This window comes from Cupressus sempervirens, chromosome 2 (genome assembly GCF_028749045.1).
Source record: "Cupressus sempervirens isolate cs-2001-9-10 chromosome 2, ASM2874904v1, whole genome shotgun sequence".
NCBI lineage: Eukaryota > Viridiplantae > Streptophyta > Pinopsida > Cupressales > Cupressaceae > Cupressus > Cupressus sempervirens.
Genome location: NC_143119.1, coordinates 42,169,845 through 42,177,254, shown reverse-complemented (window position 1 = coordinate 42,177,254; position 7,410 = coordinate 42,169,845).

Genomic DNA, 7,410 nt, shown 5'->3' with positions numbered 1-7,410 from the left:
AATGTATTTATCACTGCATTGTATTAGTTTCCTTCGTCTCCTACTGACTCAGCCAAAACAATACATTGTCTTGGCTATGTTAATTACTATACATTGTATAGGCTAGGAAAAAGCTTATTAATAAAGAACATATTAACTCCATATTTTTGTTGCACATAAACTAGTGATGTATTTTATGTCAGTTATTTTTGCTCCTCCACATAAATACATACCAAAATTCTTATGTCAAACTGCAACTAGATTTCCAGTAGTCTCTAATCAATTCTTCAAGCTTCTTATGGAAATTTTCTTCTTTCCACTTTTGACATCAATGATTATATTTCCATTATGAATCTCCAAAATTATTTCTCAAATGGATGCCCTAATTTGCAAAAATTAGGTCTCTATCACCTCCAAGAAAGAATGCAGATCTAATTGTGATTTTTATTTCATGATATTTCGTTCCCAGTTAGCATATATGAAGACATTGAGTTCAAAGGTTCCTTTGTAAGGATACCATAAATCATATTCTTCAGTATCCTTTAGGTATTGGATATCCTCTTTGCAACAACTAAGTGTGATCCTTTAGGATTGGCCACTATCTCTACTACTTGTGCAATGTTTGGTCTTCTGTGTACCATATACCATAGCTTATCATGGAATGGTAAAGTGTTTCATTTACTTTAGGACTCTCATCCTCCTTTGACAACTTGCAACATTTTAGCATTGGGGTGCCTACTAGTTAAGACTCATCTAGTCCAGAGGTATTTAGAATCTCTCTCACATACTTTGTCTAACTTATTAAGTTTCCACCTTTTAATTGAGATACATGTAGTCCAATGAAGAACTTTATCTCTCAAATCATGGAATCCCAAATTCTTTATTCTACTCCTCTACATACTCCTTTCTCATTTTATCATCACCTCCAAAGATGATATCATCTACAAATATATATGCAATCAACAATTCAATTTCAATCTCTTTCTTCAAATAAATGTTGACATTTTCATTGGTCCTCACAAACCCAATCTTAATTAGATATAAGTTAAGTCTCTCATACCATACACAGAGTGTCCATTTCAATCCACACAAGGCATTCTTTAACTTGTACACTTTGTTCTTTATAGACACAAACCCCTTAGGTTGGTCTATGTACAGTTCTTCCTCTAAGATTCCATTCTAGAATGCAGACTTTACATCCATTTAATATACCTTGAATCTTTTGTAAGCTGAAAATGCTAGGAGTATCTCAACTTCTTTCAATCTGGCCATTGGTATAAAGGTCTCCCCATATTCAATTTATTTTTCCTATGAATATCCTTTGCAAACAAGTCTAACCTTATTCCTTATTAAATCCCTATCTTCATTAATTTTATTCATTTATACCCATTTTTTGCTGATGCATTTGTATCCATTGCTCAGGTAACTAGTGTCCATGTCTAATTCTTTTCTATTTGGAAAATTTCTTCCTCCATGGCCTTCATCCAATCTTTATCCCTCAAGGTTCTTTTCTATCCTTGGGCTCAACTTGTGAGAGTAGACATGTAGTCTCTCTTTTTTCTCTTCTTGTCATCACTACACCATCCTTATATCTAATGATCTAATCAGTTGAGTGGTGCCTTCTTACATACTTAGATAACACTAGTTCTTCCCCTATTGCTTCAACTAGTCATTTCTTAGGTAGAATTGCTTATGTCTGTACATGTTCCTATAAAGCATCTATAGGTTCCTTTTCTATAGGTGCAACAAGTGGGGTGTAAATGAATTGCTTGTAGTCTTCTAGTTCTCTATCACTTCATTCATCATTTTTTTTAGAGAACCCATTCACTCTTATGTTGGAAAACTACACTATCTTATCCATCTTGGTGATTAGACACAGGTAGGACTTTCTTTTTGTGGAGTACCCTAAGAAGATTCATTCATCACTCTTGTGTTCAAATTTCCCTTGGTACTCATCTCTTTTACTATACCATTTTCTTCCAAAAACCTTGAAGTAACTCATTGATGGTGAGTATTCAAATCATATCTCATAGGGAGTATTATGTATACATTTCTTCACTTGTACCTTGTTCAAAGTACACATTATAGTGGTCAATGCTTCCCTCCTATAGAATTGTGCAATATTCTTTTGAATCATTAGAGGTATGGCATAGTCTATTATTATATTGTTAATTCTCTCAACAACACCATTCTATTAAGGAATTTGGGGACTATCATGTGTCTCTTAATAGTGTGCTCCTCACAATAACTTAAAAATTCTTGTGAGGTGAACCCAACTCCCTTGGCTGATCCTAGGCACTTCAGAGCTTTGCATATCTCTCTTTCCACTTTAGCTTTAAACACTTTGAACATGAGTAATGACTCATATTTTTCCTTCAAATAAAGAATCCATGTCATCTTAAAAAAATCATCTATGAAAAACATAAAATTTCTATCACCAAATATACTGCCACTGCTCATAGGACCACACAAGTCAAAGTGAATTGTCTCTAGAATCTATTCTAAAGTAAATATTTTTCTATAAAAATGTGAACTAGCTAACTTACCCAGTTGACAATCTTTACACATAGCATTATTAGGCTTAGGAATTAGAGGCAAGCCTCTCAAGCATTTCTTTCTTCCTACCTTTACAATGCTATCAAAATTTGCATTGCATAGTCCTTTATGCCACAACCAACTATTATCTATTGTGGCTATTAAGAACTTTCTTATAGTAGAGTCAAGGTAAAATATATTACCTTTTCTTTTCTAACCAATTGCAAACAATGTACTTGTCTTGTCTAATATCATGCAAGACCCTTTGTCAAAATTGAATCTACAACCTTTATTACTTAGTTGAGCTATGCTCAACAGGTTATACTTTACTCCTTCATAAAAAATACATATTCAAAATTTGTGGAATCATTTAAGGATATAGAACCCTTACATATTATAGCACATAGAGCATCATTACTAAATCTTATGTTCATTCCTCCATCACATTCCACCACTTTGAGGAATTTGCTTTGGTCTCTGGTTAGGTGATGAGAGAAGCCACTACCAATGATCTAATTTTTGTTGTGGCATCAAGAGAAGCTTTCCTATCAATGCATCAAGAGAAACTTCACCTTTCTCCAGTAATCCAAGTTCTTGGATGATTAAGATTCTTATAGCATATTGAGGTTACAACATCCTTGGTATCTTGCTCACTGTATTATCTTCCTCCAAGTTTCCTTCCTTATCTTACATTGACCACAAGATCATTTATTCTTTTACTATATTGATAAATGTTTTATCCTTCTTGCATCCTCATGTAATCGTATTTTCCTCTCAAGCTATTAGCATTTGCCTTTTGGACATGCTTGTCTCCATCATAAACAGTTTCAAGCTTCCTAGATTTCAAATGCAATATCAAATTCTTCTACATCATCATAATCAACATATGAGAGAGTACTTACCAGGGCATCCATGGTAAAAACATTTATTTCTTTCTCCTTAGTTTGGCTTGCATCAAGTGATATTGCAGGATGGATGTATTTGGTCTCAATGTGTTTCCAATATGCATCTCCCAAAAATCTGAGATGCAACTTTATTTTTCAACACTACAAAACATATTTTTCCTTCAAAAACTTTGGTGCTTATCTTTTCATCATTTTCATCTTTTCCTCATGTTCTTAGACTTGTCTTCAAAGGATTTTGGCTCTAATACTACTTGTTGGTCCACACAATGCAACAAATATTGAGAGGTGGGGTGAATCAATATTATACTAATAGATTCAAACTTTTATCATTTAGCTTTCTACTGATATAACCTCATTTATTCTAACCATTCAATAGATAAACAACATAATATGCAAGAAAAACAAATCTACATGCATAACACAAATTTATTTCATGGAAACCCAATTAGGGTGATAACAATAGTTGCGAGATGATAATCAAGAAGTTTGCATTGTTATAGAGTGTGCCTGGTCAAGAGCTTATCTGTGTTAGAAGATTACAATGACACTATTAGGTGTCACTTCGATAAAAGATTTGAGAGAGACATGTTAGATTCTTTACTCGGTTAAAGGTGGTTTGGTTAAAGGACTTGGAACAAAAGTGAATGTGTTTACCCTATAAAGGGATTTTATACAAAGGACTTGCTAGAGTCCACCCACAATGGGATTTTTTATTCTAATGATAAGAGTACAACAAAATGATTGACCCAGGAGAAGTAGCTACTTAGCTTGATTCAAATCACCTTTATGCTCTTAAACTGGTCTACAACTTGCTTAACTCTCCTTGGCTTTGCAACTCAGACTTGACAACTTTTGTGCTCCACCCTCACCACCCTCCTCAACTTCAACACTCTTTTCCATTGTGTGTTTGGCTCTCTAGCTTCATATAACACACTTTTCTTCAACTCTCAATACCTTCACCTTTTCTTCTCACTTTTTTTCTTCATGTGACTGATGTTGGTTTCCCAATTAGATTAATAACTTGGTTCTAAAGCTACAACTCATGGATTGGAAATCCTTTACCTTTTCTTCTGACTTTTTTTCTTCATGTGATTTATGTTGGCTTCCCAATTAAATTAATAACTTGGTTCTAAAGCTATAACTCATGGATTGGACATACAAACTAACTAGTTATCTTTTTAATAAAGAAAGATAATTTAAATTATCAACATGAGGACACATACTTCAAATGGGTATACAAAGTATATGAAATATAAGATTCTCTAAGCTATTATATCATTACAAAATAGGAAATGCAACAATGCTAGAAATACATCTAAGTGCACAGTAATGGAACTATGTATTACCAACTAATTCACATCTACAACTTCTATGTATATTGCTTGATTTATAAGTTTTTTGAGTCTTTAACAAGTATATAGTATGTGACCTCGTCATTCTTTTAAACAACGAACAGACTTATTCTAAAACAATGACTATAAAGAAGAGTCTAAATACAACTTGTTTTCTTGACTGATTGGAAAAAGTGTTTGTTTGGGCTCTTTTATGACAAAGATGAATTTTGAAGATTTGTTGGTTTTCACAATACAATAAAAATCTTATCCAACCTCCTTTGAAGTTGTAACTCGAATTACAATAAATAGAAGAAGTTTCACTAAGTGTGCTAATTTTCTATTCCACCTTTTTAGTAGTCCACTTCAAATGCATAATACTCTTTTATTATTGTGAATTGGATCAAACTCTATTACCAAATTATGTTCCTCCTTTTTAGCTTTTTGGATCATTTTGAAAGTCATGATTTCATTAAGAAATGTGAAAGATATCGTCATTTTACTAAAACTGGGTTTATGTTGCCTTCAAACTCACCACCTTTTACTCAATCAAGTTCTTGTTAGTGTTTCGCATGAACAATTATGAATTAATTCAAACGGTCAAAATGGCTTGTGCGCCTCTTTTTTAGCTTTCCAAATATGTTAGAAAAATCTAATTTCATTGAGAATTGAGTAAGATATGCCCATTTTACTGAAAAATGACTTTAACTTTTTCTACGTTTCCAAAAACTATTAATAATTGACAAGTGTCAAATTGCTTCTCCATGCCAGCTATATGAATGACTCAAATTCTTGGAAAAAAATTTGTTAATCATCTTAACATAATTATTATTTAATAATAATTGTATATCAGGATAAACCATCACAATTTAACATTAATTAGCTAAACATACAAATGTTAATCAATAGCTTATTAATCATAGTAAATGCTTCATAAATCAAGTTAATCTATGGCTATGACTTAGAAATATATTGCAATCATGGGGTAAAGTGTTATAATAAATAAATATAAATATGACAATTTATAGGCTAATTAATTGCAATCAACCTAGCATTTTGGCATTCCAACTTCTTAGAGTGTTCAATCCTACTTGTTCATTAAAAAATGAATGACTATATATAATACTTACTCAATCTCCTTCAAACCCTAATTCGAGAATTCAAAATTTGGGGTGTCCTACTTTTTCTTGTGTGCACTCTAGTCTTTGTCATGCATTGTTCTTCTAGGTTGTGTGTGTAAAGTGTACTTTCCTAACATAGAAGGTCATGGGTTTCTTATGACCCATGTCTGCTCATTGGGAAGGATTCAAATTTAAACTATCCCACCTATTTTCTCATTGGAGAATGATGTGATAGATCCCTCTCCATTCTTCAAGGTGTTAGATGATTTCACCTACCCTTGTGACGTGTCAAGTCGCATGTTTCTTGCCTTTTCTCTTTATGCTTGATACTTTTATAATCTCATCAGTTGTCCTTGAGGACTTCCTTTCATTGTGTCTTGTTTGGCAACTACTCTTCATTTCTTGTTTGTCTGTCTTGACTCCTCACTCAATGTGAACTTATACTTGGCCCAATTGTCTAAGTATAATTATGAAGATTGATTTCCTTTACTTGTCCTACTTTTATCTTACTCTAGTCCTCTTCTAACTATAACGCATTAGTTTCATACCTTGTCTTACTAGTTTCCCTTCCCATATCAGTCAACACTCCAATCCTTCATTGACATTAATGACAACACTACTTTAATATGTCTTACCAATAAGCTCCACCAGTCTCATAACTTGATTCTTTTGATAGTTATGCCAATATAATATTAGTTTGAATATAACTTAAGGAGAATTTATAAATGATGTTAAAAAGACAATGATATTATCTTTGATCATTTATTTAGAAGCCATACAAAGGCATGCGAAGAGATATAAACTTAACTGGTCCCATTCAAAGAAAATGTAGGGATTTGATAGACAAGTCAAATAGACCTTAAAAGACACCCTACAAAAAAGATGGCTAAATAATTGAGGGCCAGTCTATAGAACACAGGGTGCCCTCCTTGAGGGTTATAAAGCCTGACTTGAATAATAGTTTCAAGGAAGAACGTGGAGTAATTGAAGGACATTTTGTAGAACATGGGGGATCCTCCCAAAGAATTAGGAAGCCTGATTTGAAGAAATCTTTAAGGATTATGTAGAAACAAGTGAATATCTACATATTAGCTATTATAATTGAATTTAATAGTTTTTAATAACAAATATTTGCAAGGTAATTTCATTTTGTAACAACTTACTACTCTCTCTCTCTCTCTCTCTCTCTCTCTCTCTCTCTCTCTCTCTCTCTCTCTCTCTCTCTCTCTCTCTCTCTCTCTCTTTCTCTCTCTCTCTCATGACCCAAAACCCTATGTCCCTCTACCATGACCCAAATGTCCCACTTACATGGGCTAGTGTTGGCAGACATCATGCCTTACATCTAAAAAAATGTCCCCAATCATAACATAGAATGTTAGCATTTGATTAACTATATATATATAGTTGTTAATAATGTCTAATGACAATTAACTCACAATAACCAATATTAATTAATGTAGAGACATCTCTCTTCTACTCTTATTTATATATCTTAGATCTAGATTTGAAAAACACATACCACAAAATGGTAGTGCTTCA